Below are 20,474 nucleotides of genomic sequence, written 5' to 3'. Positions count from 1 at the left end.
AAACCAATTTGACAATAAACTTCATATATTAAAAAAAAAAACCAATTTGACAATAAATTATATTAAATAAATAAAAATAAAATGCATAAACTGACTATTAACCAAGAATATATTAAATCAGAGTGTTTCACTTTTCAATTTATGTGAGTGAAAGGACACCTACTGCATTTGATTTGATGTTTTTATTTATCTGCATTTTCATCACTTACACGTTTTTAAGAAACCAAACACTATATTCTCTTGAATTTCCTGGGTTTTTTTTAAATTTAAAATTCCAAATTTAGGTTCCTGATTATGAAGTAAATGTGGAAATTCTCACCATTTTGTTGTTGTTCAATCTAAGGTAAAATATCAAGCCATGGGCCCCAAAGAACTTATTAAACCTTTGCTATGATAGATAATACTAGCATTGTGCTAGATGATACTGAAGATTATGAAAATAAAGACTGAGCACTTGATTTACTCATTTATTTAATAAATATTTATTGAACAAAGAAAAAAATGATCTATGTTGACTTTCAAGTAATTTTTTATGTTTATTTATTTTGAGAGAAAGAGAGAGAGACACACACAAAGAGAGAGACAGAGCAAGTGAGGCAGGAGCAGAGAGAGAAGGAGAGAGAATCCCAAGCAGGCTCAGTGCTATCAGTGCACAGCAGGAAATGGGGCCCGAACCTATGAACGCTGAGATCATGACCTGAGCCGAAACCAAGAGTCATATGCTTGACCAACTGAGCTAACAAGTACCTCTGATTTTAAAATTACACACTAAAAGAAATGTTTTTTTTAATTCTTTTTTTTAATGTTTTATTTATTTTTGAGTGAGACAGAGAGACAGAGCGTGAGTTGGGGGTGTGGGGGACACAGAGAGAGGGAGACACAGAATCCGAAGCAGGCTCTAGGCTCTGAGTTGTCAGCACAGAGCCCGTCACGGGGCTTGAACCCATGACCCACAAGATCATGACCTGAGCTGAAGTCAGACTGAACCACCCAGGTGCCCCTAAAAGAAATGTTTTTAAACGCTTTAATTTTTTATCTCAGATAAACTGAGCAAAAGCAAGAAACAAACAAACAAAAAAGTTTAAAAACTTAAATTCAATCCTTTCTTTTCAGAGAAGCATATTTGTTTGATTTTCCAAAATATTGCTTGAATGAGGCTTTAACATGGCAGGTCAGCTACGTAAACAGGAAATTTATCAGTAATTTATCAGTAAACACATAACTGTGTTTTTCCACAAGACCAAGCTGTCCCAGTGATTTCCCAGTAAGTGTGTTTACTTTATTAAAGATCTATTTTCATAAGCTAGAGGTCATTACTAATCATGGCTGCCATGAAAATGCCATAAGTAAACCAAAAAATAGGCACATTGAACAAATACCACAGTAGAAATCCAGGCTTAGAGATAGTCATTTACTAAAAAATTAAGCCAAGGTACTTATCATCTTTAATATGTTCCCAAATCTTTCCAATTTAGAGACTGCCTAATGTTATATTACAATTACTTGTTACCCCCTCTATACCTCACAGCAGTTTGTATCTGTTATTATAGCATGTATCATGTTGCATTTTTATAAAATGTTATATGTACTTTTTTGTGGAAAAGGATTTATGACACATGTCACTTACATGTCTGCCTTTGTACCTGGACTGTGAGCTCCTTAAGACAGAGAGTAAATCTTTATCTTTTTATCCCCATGAACTGTGTTTGGTGCCTACAATTATACTTTATAAATGTTGAGTAAAATAAAGAATGAATAAATGTTTCACGGACCCTTCCATTTAACTGAATTACTGAACCCTTGATTAGTTTCCTGGTTTAAGTGCTTCAACGTTCAATTCTATGTAAGCTAACCAGCTTCCAAGTATATACCTGCTTGTAAAATTAGATGATGACTTATGCCAAGAGTGTAGAATGACAGCTTAGTCGTGGGTCCGGTTCCCTGCTGGAGTGCTTGGCAGTGTCTGGTTAATTCACAAGAGAGACCCCCATTTGCCTTTTGGTGTTGAGTGAAGAAGAGAGTCCTGGTGACAAAACTGCTGGGATTAGACACATGTGGGTATGTTTGGCAAATTCTGGAGTCTGCTCCAAAGCAGGTTAGGGGACTGTGATATCTTCTGGAAGAGAATTAATTTTAAAAGAAAATAACCAAGCATGACAGACCAAGCCGATGGCACATTTTTCCTTATTTTGGAAGGAAAGAGAATTCTGTGCTCAGCCAGGTCTGTCACTTGGATTTGTCTCCTCTGCCCACCATTAGACGCAAGGAAGGCAGAAGGATGATAAGTCAAAGTTGGAATAACTCTCTTAATAAACTCTCCAACATTTGGGGTTCTGGTTTAAAGTACTCTGGGATCCCTCAAATAGAGTGTAACACAAAGTAGGGTCAGCCATTCTGCTTCTGCCCCTTCCCCAGCAGCATTTTATCATATTCTACTACATAGTCTTAAGGGAAGAAGTTTAATCTCCTATCTTCATGTTTGCAGAGAAGGAACGTTATTCTCCTCCTGTTGGGACTGTGGTCTTTGAAACTAAGCTTCTAGCTTCTCTCCCAACCCCACACCTGCTTCCCACAAAGGAGGAACAGGAGCTCGTTTCAGGGAGAATGCCCACATGTTGAAAGTGACTCTCCTGCACAGAGATCTCTTGCTCTGTAGGACCCCTCAGGAGAGCAGTGGACACTCAGAGTCTCTGGCTCGCTTTGTTTCTGTACGAGAAAGCACAAAGGGAGAGAATCAACCTCGTACCCTTCCCTCTCTACTCTCTGGTCAGCCAATAACTGGGTTGATGAGGCAAGTCTGTGATCTTCTAAGCATCTGCCTGGGTGCTGAGTTTGCTCCAAACATCCATCTTCCCAACCCACCCCAGGCTCCAGTTGGCCCCAAGGTCTGCATTTGGATGGGGATGGGATAAAACACTTTGATTTTAGATCCAAATTGCATTCTCCAATCCAAAGTGTACCCAAGTTTGCAAGACGCATTGGGCACTTTCCCACTTCATTAACAATCTGGTTCATTAAGAAACTCGTAAGTGATCATCAATTAACTATCAGTTCCTAGAGTCTGTACTTTATCCATTGGGATTAGATAGGGAGTCAGGGTGGATCATAACCTCCTCTCCCATACACCCGAGATACTGCTCTGCCAGTCAAGGCCCAAGGAATCAGTGGGCTTTGCCCAACAGGGTAGTGGCAAAGGAGTGACATGCGCCCTAGAAAAGCCAACATGGCAGGCCTGATGGAGCAGTGGTGAACTATGCTTGGAGTAGCTGGGCGTTGGTGGGGGGCTGCATTGCCTAGCAGGAGTCTGTTCATGATTGCACGTGAGAATACAAGATACTACCTGGTGGCTTCCAGAAATGTTTGAGGCTAGAGAAGCTTTACATGGCTAGTGAGGACCTGCATCATGTTGGTGAAGCCAGTGATAATTAAATTATTCTTTTAAGTGATCTCATTCACTCACAAACTGATGGCTGCCAGGAAATCATGGCTACCCTTATTCTACTCTCTAACTGAGCACTTGTTCATCAGAGCACCTTGTCTGAAGCAGGCGATTATAGTAGGGATATGAACTGATTAATTCATTTGAAATGCTGATCATTCACATATTGCTGTTTAAAGGATTGCCAGTTGAAATAAGAAAGCCACTATTGTTAGGAGGTGTTAATGTGCTAGCTCAAGAATTTTAAATTATGTTTTGTTCATTTCTGAGTGAGTTTGGAGTATGAGTAAAAAGTAAGTCTGCAAACTAGAACTATGAAGGCTTATTCCTTAAATAATGTTTTAAAGCCGATGTCATTATCCAAAACTGATTCTCTATGTCCTAAAGAAATTCTCTTTCTTGCCGCCTCAAAACCACATTGCGGATCAAAACTGTTTGTTCTCAAAGTGAGTTTTTTTTCAGCTAAGTTATTATTTCAGAAGATAATGCCAAATCTACATACAGTTTACATTTGAAAACTGTTCCAACAAATAGATGCTACTTACTTTTTTAAATTTGATTTTTGACTCATCTCCTAAATATACACAAATATACACATGCATACACAAAATTTTATTTTGCTATAAAATGCATCTTTTCGGGGCGCCTGGGTGGCGCAGTCGGTTAGGCGTCCGACTTCAGCCAGGTCGCGATCTCGCGGTCCGTGAGTTCGAGCCCTGCGTCGGGCTCTGGGCTGATGGCTCAGAGCCTGGAGCCTGCTTCTGATTCTGTGTCTCCCTCTCTCTCTGACCCTCCCCCGTTCATGCTCTGTCTCTCTCTGTCCCAAAAAATAAATTAAAAACGTTGAAAAAAAAATTAAAAAAAAATGCATCTTTTCATCTATAAATATTATGGTTATAATTTTAGACATTTCCTTTTTTCTCTAAACAATTACTTATTCTCTTCCAGATAGTGACAATATTTGTTTCCGAATTTCACTGAAATGAAGGCTAATAGAATTCTGAAATCACAGAAAAATTTTCACTTGTACAAAATTTTATTTATTTGTAATAAATATTTTTTATTTATTTATAATATTCATATGGTTTCTATTCTTTTTCCTCTCAAGAGTAATGTTTATATTAGTTTTCCCCTATCTTCTGAATCAGTATCAGAGATTTTTTAAACATCAAATTTGCATCTAAATTGAGTTTGATAAACTTTCATGTCACCCAACTATTCCATGTATTTAAGGGATTAGTTACAAAATGACACGTGTTCTCGATATTCTAAACGATTCTAAACAAGGCCGTGTTTGGGATGTTTTTCCAACTGTGTTGACAAACGGACAAATAGAAATTTTTTCTGCCATCCTGCCTCAGTAGCTTTATCTCAAAGTTAATAATAAGAGTGTTCTGATCACAGAAAGGTAGTTTGATGTGGTGGAGGAAAGGAGTAGGACTTTGGAGAAAAGGAGACCAGGGCTCAAACTACTTACTAGTTGTGTGATCTTGAATAAGTTATTGCACCCCTCTGGACCTCAGTTTCTGCATGTGTGCAATAGGAATCAGGCATGTGTGCCGGGCAGATTAAGCAAGACACTTTTTGTGAGTACTTGTAACATGGTAGGCGCTGAAAAATGCCAGTTTTATTATCTCATAACATACTTCTTCCTGGAAGCCAGGCCATTTCTATGGATTTAATATACCATTCATCTTTTTAATAGTTATAAAGTCATGGGACTTTGGGACTATAGGTTACCTTAGAAATCAGTTATTTAATGGAATTTCACAGATAGGGAAACCAAGGCACTGGAAAGTTGAATGGTGTAGAGAGTCCTTTTCTATATGTTTTGTAAAATAAGGAAATTGGAGCCAGAATCATCACTTGCTCACGTTTCCATCTGAAAATGGTAGGAACAACCAACGCTCACAAAAGTGGCAATAGGTGTGAGGCAAACTTCATGACAGTTCATGGTTCATACCTCAAGTAAGATAAACCCAACCTATTCTGAGAGAGGGATTTCTTCACTTTACTATTATGATGCATCTGAATGCTTTGTAGAATCCTGAAAATTATGAACTGAATGAACATAATCAGTTGTCTAATATCGAAAGAAGTAGACATTGACTATGATTGATAATTCTACATCCCAAAGATATTTCAGATGCACTTTCATTTGAGACTATTACTATCGTTATCAACTGGGCCTTGAGAAGTAAGAAACTCGAGGCCCTAATTCCCATGAATTTACTACGTAAAGAGGGTTTCATATTCCTCAGCAGAACAAAAGGGTTGGATTAAAGCCGTATTTCCCATATTGCAATCCTTTACATCACCACTTCACAATTTTTATTGCATACATATCTGTAATGTTATTTACTTTTTCAAATGGCTTCCCTTTTTAAACTTAACCTCATCCTAAACCATAACGCCTAGCACATTTGCTATACTGATTTTTTTAATTGTTTTTAATATTTATTTTTGAGAGAGAGAGCATGAGTGAGAGAGAGAGGCAGAGAGAGAGGGAGACACAGAATCCAAAGCAGGCTCCAGGCTCTGTGCGATCAGCACAGAGCCCGACACGGGGCTTGAACTCACGAACTGCAAATGCAAGATCATGACCTGAGCCAGAGTCGGATGCTCAACCAACTGAGCCACCCAGGCGCCCCGATTTCATTTTTTCTAATATAAAGATAATTTCATGACTATTAAAATAAATACCTGTCTAAATACCACCTAAAATCACCTCATGTACCACTCTGGCTTCCTTATGGCCCGGCAGAATCTCAGTCTTATTCCTGCTCATCCCCGAGTCTAGTTGGAATAAAGTTAAGATTTGCGACGACGAAACCCTTTCTATTCTCAAGTGTTTAGTCTGTGGGATAAAAAAGCCACCACCTTGGATCCATGTGCTTTTTGGGGGGAAGGGAGTTGTGGTAGGATCCATGTGCTTTTGAGTAAGCACTAAGAGAACACGAAGGCAAATCCAGTAAAATTTCCTGTTTAAAATATTGTTTAAAGAATCTAATCACCACCATGAGAAAGTATATTTTCAGATTACTTCCAATGGCATCGAATTAAGTCCAAATCTTTCATAGCAATTTGTACTTACCCAAGGACACTTGATCTAAAAACTAACATTCTTTAATAACATTCCTAAAAGACTATGGAAATTTTAACAAGCCCCAAAACAGCATTCCTGCAAAAATAAAATATTTGAATAGGAACAAGTGGGAGAAAGCACATAAAAAATTAGCTCTCATTAGTGAAGAATGTATATTTTGGAAAAGCTCTTGGAGAGTAAAAGGAAATCCTAGCCCCACATAAACGTTCCCTAGTAAACCTCTTGATTGAACTGGTTCATTTTCACAAAATTCTTTCTCTTCACCAAGAACTTAAAACTGCATTTCACCATTTCTCTCAAATTTAACAAGTCTATTTTCTTTTAGTTTTCACTAAATGCATAAGTAGAATCATGGCTATTTTCTATTAGATAGGTAGGTGATGCATAGATGGCATGGATGTATGTAGATAAACATATACACCCACGTATTCAGATGTATGTATACAGATATCTGTGTAATCAACACATACACAGAATGCTTTACTTGGAGGGACTTTAAGGTTCATTGAGCCTAGCACCGCCCAAACTGTGTTATACAATTTGCATGCAATGTTAAGGAGTTTCCTTTACAAAAAGGAAGCCATGGGGTGCCTGAGTGGCTCAGTCGGTTGGGTTAGGTTAGGCGTCTGACTTCTGCTCAGGTCATGATCTCATGCTTCACTGGTTTGAGCCCCGCGTTGGGCTCTGTGCTGACAGCTCATAGCCTGGAGCCTGCTTCAGATTCTGTGTCTCCCTATCTCTTTGCCCGTCCCCTGTTCATGCTCTGTGTGTCAAAAATAAATAAAACATTAAAAAAAAGGAATCCATGATGAAATAACTTTGGTAAACATTGGACTCAACAAACTTATAGGGGCACCTGGAGTGGCTCATCCGGTTAAGCATCTGACTTTTTATTTCAGCTCAGGTCATGATTTCATTGTTTGTGGAGCCTGCTTGGGCTCTCTCTCTGCCCCTCCCTCGCTTGCGCTCTCTCTCTCTCTCTCAAAATTAATAAATAAGGATTTAAAACGAACAAAACAAAACAAACTTAACAACTTAGAACACTATGTATATATTGAATTTTCAAGAAGGGCATATAGCAGTGCTTCTTAAACTTTAATGCATCTAAAATTGCATATTGAGTAGTTCTGGGATGGGATCTGGCATTCTGCTTTTCTAGGAAGCTCCCCGGTGATGCTGATGCTCCTGGTCCAAGAACCAAACTTTGAATAGCAAGGGTATAGGTTTCCTAAAACTTCTTTTACTTGTGAAACTAGTAAATACGCATGCCCTCCTTATACGTAATTGTTTTTTTGAGATGGTTGGTTGGTTGGCTGCCTTGTTGATTGTTGTGTGTCGGTTTTGAAAGTAGACATCAGTGTTTTATAATTTTTGAGACTATTAATATAGCTGAATCCCCTCATTTTATAAGGACGGTGAATATCATTTTAAAAAATCACTCTGAGTTTACCCAGTTGACTATTACCTTTTCAGTGGCTTTGCTTTGTTTCACACAAGTTGTAATTTGGGAAAACTTCAAGTCCTGTACCATTGTGAGAAGGGGTGAAGGACATAAAAAGACATATGTTTTTTGAGTTCTCCTTCAATGCACAGTGAAGGACGTGCACTTTACAAGCACAATAAAAAATGTACTTGACTCCTATAGCCAGACGAAATTTTACTAGCAAACAATTGTTTGGATTTATATTAGACATGTTTTTTGGTTGGCTGTTGAACGCTTAATCATGGGATCATACAGCAAAGTACCCGAGTGCTTTAGGTAGCCAGCAGACCAGCAACCCAACCCTCTTCCACCTCCTAATCCACTCACCACCATTCACCTCTCTATCCACTTGTCGAACCATTCACTCATCCACTCACAAATCCAGTCTCCACCCATCCGTTCAGTCATGCGACCACCACATGTCCACCTACCTACACAACCACCCACCCATCCATCTCCACACCCATCCCTTTACGTTAAGTTGTTGAACAATATTCACGTGACATGGTTTCTTTGCAAACAGAGTAAAGGCAAAATTGCTCTGTGAGTTTAGGGTAGGTAAAAGAGCAAATGACAAAAAAAAAAAAAAAAAAAAAAAAAAGAGTAAATGGCATATTATTTTAAAATCTCCTAATATACAGTACTTCCTTATGCACTAAACTCCCAATCCGTAAATAAGAGTTTTTCAGTGGTGATTTTAAACAGTGGCTGGGATGGTGCTCATGTAGGGAGACAAACAAGCTGTCTGTGAGAGGAGATCTGAGTTGTCTAACATACCTCCTTAACCTGACCTTCCTCATTCTTCACTCCATGAAGTGTTCATTCAGTCCTTTTCTTCCACATTTCCTAGCATTCTCCTTCATGCTAGTCTCCAGCCAGCTAAACTAAGTTACTTGGAATTGCCCAAACCATGCCCGTAACTTTTCTCTCCAGCTGGACTGCACTTCCTGTCCATCCTGTATGTCTAGTTCACAGCTTAGTATGTCTCTTTTCTCCCAAAAGTTTCCCCAAATCTGCTTTCCCTGATTTGTCATCCACACTTCTCCTGTGGTAATCACTACTTTGACCTTGTATTCTAGTTATTTATGGGTATGTTGATCTCACCTATTAGGCACAAAGCTCCCTAGGAAAAAAAATGAGGTCTGTGCCTGATTTTCTTTGCATTCTTCATAGACTCTCAAACAGAGCCACTCAGTAAATTCATTTCTTTCTGGAATGAGTGAAATCCACATAAACTTCTGATTAAATGAAGACTGAGTGTGCTGATTTCATGATTAACTAAAGAGTTTGAAGCCAAGAAATATCCCAGTGCCTATAAAATTTTAGTTAACTATATTGGTTCGTTATTATTCTGAATCTTTTGTAAAGTATTTTGCCAAGTCCTTGCCTGAGGATGCTAATGTGTTTCAAAGTGATGTTAGAATCTTGATTTAATTAAAGTGTTGACCAGTAGCCACCTGGGTGGCTCAGTCGGTTAATCGTCCAACTTCGGGTCAGGTCATGATCTTGCAGTTCATGGGTTCGAGCCCCGCATCGGGCTCTATGCTGACCTGCAGAGCCTGTTTCAGAGTCTCTCTCTCCCCACCCGCTACCTCTACCCCACTTGCATGTGCACTCCCTCTCTTTCTCTCTCTCTCTCAAAAGTAAATTAATACACTTAAACAAAAATAACATATTGACCTTCTGGAGCATAAGCTGTTAAAATAATAAAGAATAAAATAATATATTCTTACTTTTAGATATATTAATTCTTACATTATTTTTCTCTCTAAAATGTTCCTTCTATTAATAGTCGATTCAATGTCAAACTTGTAAAGAATCACATAAGAGTTTTAGTCTGGGACTTAATGTCCAGTGACAATTTCTACTATAACCTCTGGCTTTCAGATCACGTTGGGGATGCAAAGTCTTTTTACCATCGGCAAAATTCTTACCCATCCTTTTTCCATTTAGGAAAATGATTATAGTTTTTGTTATTGCTATTCATTCCTTTACGTTGTCTCAAAAATTATATGAATTCTTAATAATTATAATATGAAAGAGAGAGATAAAGAAGAAAAGAAAATGACTCAGCTGGTAGCTCAAAATAGTATCCTACAGATTTGTCCCAAGGCTGGAGATATGACTGCATTTATGTTAAAATCTTTATTTTCTGAAAAACATGTTTCTTCAAGTCCAACATCTTTAGGCATTAGTTTTAGTATCTTTGCTGATTGTATGATTGTATTGAGGTAGACCTACACTGTACCTTTGGTGTTTCTTTATCATCAAAATCTTTAAACTTTTTTTTAAAAATATTTATTCATTTTTGAGGGAGAGAAAGACGCAGAGCATGAGTGGGGGAGGGACAGAGAGGGAGACACATAGAATCTGAAGCAGGCTCCAGGCTCTGAGCTGTGAGCTGTGAGCACAGATCCCAATGTGGGGTTCAAACCTACAAACCATGAGATCATGACCTGAGCTGAAGTCAGACACTTAACCAACTGAGTCACCCAGGCGCCCCCAAATCTTTGAACTTTAAAATGACAATGTTTGCTACAGCTTGGGTAGCAGAGAGGTGAGGTCCATCCTCCACCCCACCAGAGGCCTCAGAGCCAATCTGGGTCAGTGGTGGGAAGCTTTGAGGTGCTGCAACAGGCACACAGGCCCAGTGCACACAGCTGCACCATGGCTTAGCTCACTGTTGTCCTCTGCAAGGGCTACCATGGAGGTCACATAACCATCCGCCTTGACCTGAGTGGCTGTACTAACCAGCATTTCTACCACATTGTGGCCAGTTGCAAGTATCCCAGGGATGGCCGTTGGTGGAGCAACTGGGCTCCTATGATCCACTGCCCAATAGTCATGGAGAGAAAATGGTCGCTCTCAACCTGGACCAGATTTAGCATTAGATGGGCCATGGGGCCCACCTCTCTAAGCCTGTGGAGAAGTCTCTGGGTCTTTCTGGCTTTTCCCCTCTGTATCCCATGATGATCACAAATGCTGAGAGGCCATGAAGGCAAAGGACACATGAAGTCCTCTTAACATCTCAGAAAACTGATACAGAGTCTAGAGAAACAAAAATGAGCTGACTTTGAAGACAGGGCATTAGGAAAAAGGTCAAAGTCCTCTTACAACACTTGTGCAGAGTTCCGAGTTTTATTAGATTTGGGAGTCAATAAAGTGGAGTTTTCTAAGTCAAAAATAAATAAATAAAATGACAATTTTGAAAATTAGCTACCATACCTATTTTTACTTTGGATCATGACAGGAAAGCATGAAAAGGGTTTCATCGGCATTGATTCCGTTGTTGATGTAAATTTACCGGGACCTTTTCAGACCATAAGTCAACTGGCAAGTGCTGTAGGATGGAGCTGCTCCCACAATTGCCCAGGAGCTCCTGTTATCATTCCTCAGTGGCCAGACTTTGTCAGCCCTGTCAACCGAATGGACTCCTTAGTTTGAGAGACATCACTTGATTCCAGTGACCATGAACAAATTTAACACATGTATAAAATGTTGTCATGACCAGAGTTCTCCATCACGTCTCCCTGCCAGGTGACCCTCTGTAACTACCATGCTCCCGTTTGCCTTTGGCTTAGGACTATGGCCTTGGGCTCTCTGACCACCAAGAATGGAGTGATTGTGGGGGTGCCTGGGTGGCTCCGTCAGTTAAGAGTCGGACTCTTGATCTCGGCTTAGGTCATGATCTCAGTGTTTGTGAGTTTGAGTCCTGCATTGGGCTCTGCACTGACAGGGCTGAGCCTGTTTGAGATTCCCTCTTTCTCCCTCTCTTTCTGTCCCTCTTGGGCTCTCTCTCTCTCTCTCTCTTCCTCTCAAAATAAATACATCAACTTAAAAAAAAATGGAGTTATTGTGGTTTAGGCACCTGGAAGTATTGCCCTTTCATTAAAGAGGAACAAAAGAAGGAAGGACGAGAACAGTACGTCAGCCTAGTGGTTTTCCTTCTCTCTGTGCCTTGAATAGTTTAGCAGACAAATGTTGGGACATACTTTTTAATTTCCAACAGCGTGAAGGGCACTTTTTCTTCAGTACTTACAAATGGGTCCTCTGGCACTTACTGGAAGTCCCATCTGGCCTGCCTGCCTTTGGAAGCCTCTCTTGACATTGGCATCCTCCATTGAAAGTCCCTCTCCTACTATCCCACCTCCCTGTCAGCGGCCCAGGATAGAGCACCTCTGAGAAGTGGTCCCCGAGGGACACTCCCCAACCTGGCATGTACCAGCTCTCCTTTTTCGCACGTATCTGCCAAGTCTATAGCCCAGCCCCTCAGTCTTCCCCACCAAACCCTTTACCCTATGAGGCCTTGGAGGCAAGAGGGACCAGGGGAACTATCAGTACTTTCTCCTCTAGAAACCTGTAGACAGACTCATTTCATCATTTCTAGCATGGTCTCCTTCAGAAAAGATAGTTTAAATTGCAAACAATCCACTTTGCAGGCAATTGGGAACACAGACGGTTTGATTTGGGGACACTGTGTGTTTACGTTGAGGAAGTGAGGTTGCATATACAAAATACTGTCTGCTGCTTAGTGAGCACTTAACATTTTTTGATACATAACTGAATTCTCTGAAGACAGGAAACAGCAGGCAGCTGGTCTTGCACCCATTCAAGAAGCACTGTGCTCCTTTACAGCAAGAGAGCTGAATTCTCTTACAGCAAGAGAGCAATGAACTGTGCTGTCCGGACTGGGGCTAGGTATTTTGTCAGTCATTCAAAAGTCTCTTCTGATGGTGTGTCCATCAAATAGCAGGTCTGGGAAGTACTGCTCAGAGATGCTTGGTCTTATTCTTTGAAGATTAGAGTGGGGAGGGAACGGGAACCCAAAGTTGCACATAATTTTTTCTTTGCAGCTGGAGAAACTGAGGCAATGAAAAGAAGGACATTATGCAGGGGCCCAGAGGGGAGCCTGCAATTTTGAGAAAATGATCTTCATTTACCCTGTCATTTCCACGTAGCTGGTTGAAAGCTAATCTTATTTTTAGATAAGCTTAGTTGTCTGGGTTATTATTGGCCACTCCATCGCTGGGATATGTGGTGTATTTCAGGAATAAGGTTGGTCAGACCTTATATCTGATATATAAGTCAGACTTATATCAAGTACAAAATTTAAAAAATAGGTTTATTTCCTTATAAAACTATATCATTTTTTTTAACGTTTTATTTATTTTTGAGACAGGGAGAGACAGAGCATGAACTGGGGAGGGTCAGAGAAGGGAAACACAGAATCTGAAACAGGCTCCAGGCTCTGAGCTGTCAGCACAGAGCCCGACGCGGGGCTTAAACTCACGGACCGCGAGATCATGACCTGAGCCGAAGTTGGCCGCTTAACCCACTGAGCCACCCAGGCGCCCCAAAACTATATTATTTTTGTATAAATTTGTATTTATTTATTTTTGAGAGAGAAAGAGAGAGAGAGAGAGAGAGAGAGAGAGAGAGAGAGAGATAGCGAGAGATAGCCAGCATGAGCAGGGGAGGAGCAGAGAGAGGGGACAGAGGATCCAAAGAGGGCTCTGCATGCACAGAACAGAGCCCCATGCAGGGCTCAAACCCACAAACCTCGAGATCATGACCTGAACCAAAGTCAGTCACTTAACCAACTGAGCCACCCAGGTGCCCCCATGCACGGTGTTCTTTATGTCCATCACTATGATTATTAAGATCTTGTCTCTCACATCAATAAAGCTCCCTTAATGAGATAAAAAAAAATGGTTCCACAAACTTAAACACTTCTAGAAGTCTTTTTTTTAAATCTAAACTAAATTTTGAAAAAGCCCAGCACAATATGTACCAGAGTTTTTAATAAGATAATTTTTCATATCACTTTAGGAAATTTAATATTGTCATGAGACAAAGCAAAATGTTTTTTCCTTTCTTTTGCTTAGGAGATAATAGGTGGCTTTCCAGATGAGGGGCCAAAAAGCTAAGCCTTCTGCTTGGGCATTTCCCCTGTGGGTTTCCATCTCTAAACAGTGGGCATGAGGTCTACCCCTATCTCTCTCTTTGACTGCATAAAGACACTCGGAAAAATTCTGGACCTTAACCTCCTGAGGAGAAGAGTCTCTTGGAGAAGAGACTCTTCCATCTGTCCTGAAATGCAAAGCAACTCTAAACGGTCCTTTTTGTGCTTTATCAGAGATGATGGAGATTTTTTATTTTTCATCCCGGTTACAAACGTCTTCAAACTTCAATGGACAGAGTTCCCTTCCTGTTACAAGAGAATTCTGGAATGCTGGGTCGATCTGTGCGCCAGGTATCCTCACCCCAAAGAGGACAGAGGTGGAAGAACAGATTCTGTTGCCACTTTCCCATGTACTCCTCTCACATCCACTGTGGGGAATGGGTTTAAGGGTGTGGGATCCTCAGTGAGGTAGCCATGATTTTAGAATGTTCTATTTGTCTCTAGACTCTCTTGCTTGGGAATGGGATTATTCTATATTAGAAGAGCTACTAGTGTCCTCTCCAAGTAAAGCAGGAAACATTTTTAGGAAAGACTAGAAACATATTTTTATAATTATGATAACACTGGGTTGTTCTTGGATCATAAATTAGTCTCTTCCTTCTTAACCTCCCTTTCTCTTTTTCAGAGATTGGCCAAAAAGTTACAAATATTTCAATTCCTATTCTTTAAGGAGATTTTTAAAAATTTTTCATGTTCTTTCTTCCTTTCTATGTGATTTTATTAAGGAGTCCTGATTAGCATTCATAGTAGTGTCTATTCCCCTTTTCCCTTTACTTTTTGTTTGTGAATTATTGGCTGTTTTACAATTTTTATTTATGAAACAATGTTTATGTAAGAGACAATTTACATTTCAGAAAGAGTCCTTAGTGATTAAGAGAGAGAGCTCTGGAGCCAGACTTCCTCAGTTCAAGGCCCAGCTCTTCTAACTACTAATTTTGTGAACTTGGCAAGTTACTTAAACACTTGTGCCTCAGTTTCCTTATCTGTAATATGAGAATAATATCTTTTCCAAGGGTTTATTTGTAGGATTAAACAATTTAATGCATATAAATGCATAGACCAGTACCATACAAAAGCAAAGGCTCAATTCATATATGATTCTTGCAACTGTCATCATTAGTGTATCTTTAGACAGTTAATAAATATATTATATGGCAACCTGTGACATCCCTCTTAATGCCTAAGAAGCTACGACTGATTTTTTGTTTCTAAATTGGTTAAAACCAACATATTTTTCCCTCTTTAGACAACTATTTATCCAACATAACTTTCTGAGGAAAGCTTAGCTTTACTTAGTTATCTAATGAGATAAAGTATACAAAGTACTCTGCAAATCGTAAAGTACTATACAAATGTCATTCATTATAACGCCTACCACTAAGAAAATTTCTATTTTCCAGATGCCATTATTTAAGAGAGGTCTTATCTTTCCTTTTGGAAATAAATTTGAGGTTATTTTCCCATAAAGAAAAATCTTCACGGAGTCTCAAAGATCTCAGAGTAAGATTTGTTGATGACATTTTTCATTATTGGGATAAGGATTTAGATTGTATCAGATTGAAACACATTTGCAATTTCAGCTTTCCTTCAACAAAGATATGAACAGATTGCTGTCTCTTGTCTATAAAACAAAACAAAGCACTCTTGGTTGCAGGAACTGCAAAAATAAATGTTAAATAAAATAGGTATCTAGAAACTTCGACCGTTAGGTCATTTGATGTGTACTGAATTTGGCTAACTGTAATAATTGCATATCTTAAGAAATTTCCTAAGGAGATATCCAGTCTGCAGACCAACACTCAACTGCTGAGATTTCTTAGACTGTCACACACAGTATTCTCTCCTTCTTCAGTTTCCTTTTGTACACACAATGCAAGTCTCCCCTAAATAAGACGCTATCATGATACATATTATCCTCTTCTCAGGCTGTCAGCCCTATACAATCTGGCATTTCCTTATCAACCTATAATGTTGTCATACATAAAGTTATTTCCTGAGTGTATTTGCCTCCTTAGGTAAAGTTTAAGCCCTTGAAATTAAGGATCATACTTTATACTGTTCATAATCTTTTTGCAATGGCCAGCCAAGTCCTAAGCATATAGTTGCTCAGGGAATGCTGATTTATTGGTTGATTGATTGATTGACTGATTAATCAAAACTCATGTGAGACTCTTCTAGAATCTAATGAGACAAAACCCACCTTTTCCCCAAATGAAACAAGACCTCATAACAGAGTTTTTTCACTTTGCTCAACCTCTTGTACAGTCTTCTCTGACGCTCCTGTGACGGGCAGATAAAGCACTACAAAGGAGAAAGATCTCTAGCTGGAGTTTAAAATGTCTGGACTTCAAGTACTGAATGCAAGCAGAATATTTAACCTCCTTGACCATCAGTTTTCACATCAGTACAATGGGAAAAATGATATGTGCTGCCTCCTCATTTTGAGAATTGGGGAAAATATTTTATATAAAATGCCTAGCACAATTTCTTGTGGGGGCAGAGTAAGAGTAGGCTGGTAAACACATACCAAAGTGGAGGTGCTGATTTGACATTCACGGTGGTTTTCTCAAAGACTCAGTATGTCCAAAACCAAGCTCATGATTTCCCCCAAACCTGGTCCTCCTTCAAAGAATGGCACCATCATTTGCAGCAATGTGGATGGAACTGGAAGGTATTGTGCCAAGTGAAATAAGTCAGTCAGAGAAAGACAGATACCATATGTTTTTGCTCATATGTGGATCCTGAGAAACTTAACAGAAGACCATGGGGGAAGGGAAGGGGAAAATGAGCAGAGAGGGAGGCAAACCATTAGAGACTCTTAAATACAGAGAACAAACTGAGGGTTGATGGGGGGTGGGTGAGGTTGGGGAAAATGGGTGATGGGTATTGAGAAGGGCACTTGTCGGGATGAGCACTGGGTGTTTTATGGAAGCCAACTTGACAATAAATTATATTAGAAAACAAATAAAACTATATATAAATGGTGACAAACTAAAAAAAACAAACAAAAAACCCACAAAAAAACAAAAACAAAGAATGGCACCATCACCCATCCACTTATGTAAACTAAAGTCTTGAATCCATCTCTAACACCTCTCATACCTTCTCCCATACCTCCCGTGCACAAACCAACACAGACTCATTACCTGCTGAGTCTTCCCACACCTCCCCACCTGCCACAACCACCAGATCGGTAGAAACTACCGTCATCTCCCACTGGGTCCACCACAACACCTCCAACAGAGCTTCCTTCATCTACAAGTGGCTCCAATGTTCTCATAGTACAGGAGCGACCTTCCTTTATGAATGCAAATCATATCTCGTCTTTCCCTTGCTGCCTACCACTTTTAGAAAAACAAATACCCGAACCCTTCACTTGGCCCATAACATCTGGGATGATCTGGCCCATACTCTGCATGATATTTTCTGTTTGCCCCTCCGTATCCGCTTTATCCCTCTCCACCCCGTCCTGGGCCCCAGGAGCTGACTTTTATGTTCTGCCTCAAGGGGATCCCTCTCTGTATGATTTATAGCTCATTTGACTAAAGAAAGATGGGAAATGGGAAGGCAGCTGGAATTTATTCCCCTGAATGTCTCCCTGCTGTGTAACCTCAGACTGGTTGCATCTCCTTACGGCCAGGGCTTCTGTGAGCTGTCTCTTTCCTGTAGCTCTTGTCTTTCATAAACACTCACGCCTTCCACTGTGGTGCCCAGGCATAGTGACAGCTTTTCATTCTTTTCAATTTTGCATTCATAGTGGGTGCTGTACATCCCTTGTAGATTCCCCTTTACCATCCAGACACCATTGTAAAGAGTCCCTTGATTCACCTGTCCTCAGTGGCCCTGTTTGAGTATGCCCTGTCTTCTGCTAAACCTCTGACTGAATCATTCTTCCCTCCTCAAGTCACTGGCTTTTCAGTGCTTCAAACATGTCAGGCTTCCTTCCACTTCTACCTGGGTAAATCTTTCTCTTCCCCTAGTTAATGCTAATGAACCCCTCAAGTCTCAGCTCAGATATCGCTTCCTCATGGAAGCTTCTCCTGACTTCCAAAATAGGTCGAATAACTCTACCGTATGCTTTCCTACTCTGTGAGGTTTTCCACAGCGCTTATCATTGGATAACAAGCACATCATCTAAATAAAGTACGTCTCTGCCATTATTGTAGGAGCCACATCTGTTTTGCTCATCACTGTGCCCAGTTCCTAACACACTGGGTGGCACGTGTGGTCCTTAGAACATAAATGATAAAAGAATGAATGCATTCAATTTGGTAGCTGCTATCTAGAAAAATGCCAGTCTTGAGGACTGTATAAGTGGATCCCATTTATTTACTTTGTAGATCCATGTTCCATACGCTTAACCGGAGACAAAGATTACTTGTCATTATTTCTTCCAATCACAATTTCCAAAGCCAAGCATTTCAAAGTTACACGAGGAATTCTCTGACTACCGACTTGCCTCAAATGACTATCCCTCTCCTCTTTCTCTGTTCCTCATTGAATCGTTTTTCCCTTCCCATATTTCCATTATTTCTTCTTTGTAGCCTGGGATGCCCTCCCCTCTCCACCTACCCATATCCACGTAACTAACTTCTTTAACTCCGTCAAGGCTTTGCTCAAAAGTTTCCTCAATGGGGCCTACCCTAACCACGCTATTTAAAATTTCAGAAGCAACCTCCTCTCTGAATCAGCCACGTCTTGCTCTGTTTTTTTTTTGATAACTTTTATCGTCACCTAAAATCACTGATATTTTTATGACATTTATTATTTATTGTCTCCTCTAGTAATATCAGGCATCTCGAGTGCCTCCAACAGCACCTGAAACATAGTAGGCCTTCAAAAATGTTTGTTGATGAATTTATTTCATGCCCTTTTCTCAACCTTTTACTTGTCTGCACCTCTTTGTTCACATCTCTTCTTTCCCCCACAAACCAAAAGGCAATTATAGATTCCAAGATTGTTTCTTGCCCCTTCCTCTGCCTACCCAAAACTTTACCTAGACAAAAATGGATGAAGGGGAGTGGGAGATACAGGCTCCCGGTTATGGAATGAGTAAGTCATGGGAATAAAAGGCACAGCACAGGGGACATAGTCAACGGTATTGAAATAGCATTGTATAGTGACAGATGGTAGCTATACTGGTGACGAGCATAGCTTAACATACAGAGAAGTTGAATCATTATACTGTATACCTGAAACTAATGTAACATCACGTGTCAAGTATACTCAAATAACATTTTTTTCATTAAAAAATAAAGAAGAAAAAAAAACTTCACCTAGACAAAACTTTATGATGAAAAAAAATTTTTAAAGAAATCTCATGTGTTTTAAAGGAAATGCCGTAAATACTTCGTAAATTATTAATTGAGCAATGTGAACACAGAAATCGTGCTTTTTGGATTAGATGTCCCGCACTCAGTAAATGTTTTGTTATGAGAGCAATAAAAATGAAAGCAGATGTTAATGAAAGTCCATAAAGGCATAAATAAAATGCCTAATCTCTATTTGCTAAGCAAATAGAGAATTCCTATCTCCATTTTACCTTAAGTCACTTTAGAAATACTGCATAAAAAGCAAATTTGTCATAGAATCTAACAGTAGAAACTTCTTATGAATTTGTATCTATGCCAGCCTGTGTTATTTCAGCATTGATGTTCAGAATAATTAGTCAAGGCTCTGCAAGATCCCAGAGTGCCTTCTGAATCATCCAACATTACATTCTCCATTGAATGTTGGTTATCCGTGCCCTGTGGATGTGGTCACCCTTCTGTAACTAGAGTATTTCAACCAATCAGTCTAACAAGAAGTACCTATTAAATGACTAGTATGTGCTCATCCTACCACTGTTTTATTAACCAGAACAGTGTGTCTCTGAGGATGCTAAATACTGAGAATCTCCTGTATCACTAACAACTACAAATAACTTAGTCTGAAATTGCTTTCACCCAGATGCCGCTAAATGGCTGAGGAAAAGGAGAGGTGAAATCTGGTTACCATTCCTGTCCTTTCTCATCCCTTCCTGATGCAGCCTCTTCTCTGAGGCATCTACCTCCTATCTCCTCGTGATTAACCACATTGAAACTCTAATTGTTTCTTTTTCCTTTAAGGGAAGCATGGTAGAAAATTTTATCTGAAATATTTTGTGAATCTTTTCCCCCTTTTACATTACATGTTAATAAAAGAGTAATTAGGAAGTACAGAAGGGAAAGCAAAGAAAAATCAATTCCTAGTTCTCCCACATATTTCATCATGGAAGGTAACTGCTGTAAATTTGGGGGAGTTATTTATTTTCATGGTTTTTATACACACACACACACACACACACACACACACGAACAGTAATCTGAAACATGTCCATGGTGGTAAGCTAGAAAAAGAACAGCCCAATCCTATAAAAGTGGCATCTATAAAAAACATACCTAAAAGAAAAAAAGAAAGAATGAAAACCTAGCCTCTAGGGTAAAGGTTAACAACTGAACTGTCA

At 39.6% G+C, this 20,474-nt stretch overlaps 1 protein-coding gene and 1 pseudogene across 7 annotated transcripts in view; both read left to right on the top strand.

Annotated features, from left to right (window-relative positions):
* The window catches only part of RASGEF1B (RasGEF domain family member 1B), a 642,507-nt gene that overhangs the window by 537,993 nt on the left and 84,040 nt on the right, over positions 1-20,474 (top strand). The gene's annotated exons all lie outside the window — the stretch shown is intronic.
* LOC125923524 (28S ribosomal protein S16, mitochondrial-like) lies at positions 10,696-11,099 on the top strand (annotated as a pseudogene).

This window comes from Panthera uncia, chromosome B1 (genome assembly GCF_023721935.1).
Source record: "Panthera uncia isolate 11264 chromosome B1, Puncia_PCG_1.0, whole genome shotgun sequence".
NCBI lineage: Eukaryota > Metazoa > Chordata > Mammalia > Carnivora > Felidae > Panthera > Panthera uncia.
This window is presented reverse-complemented; position numbering and strand designations above follow the sequence as displayed.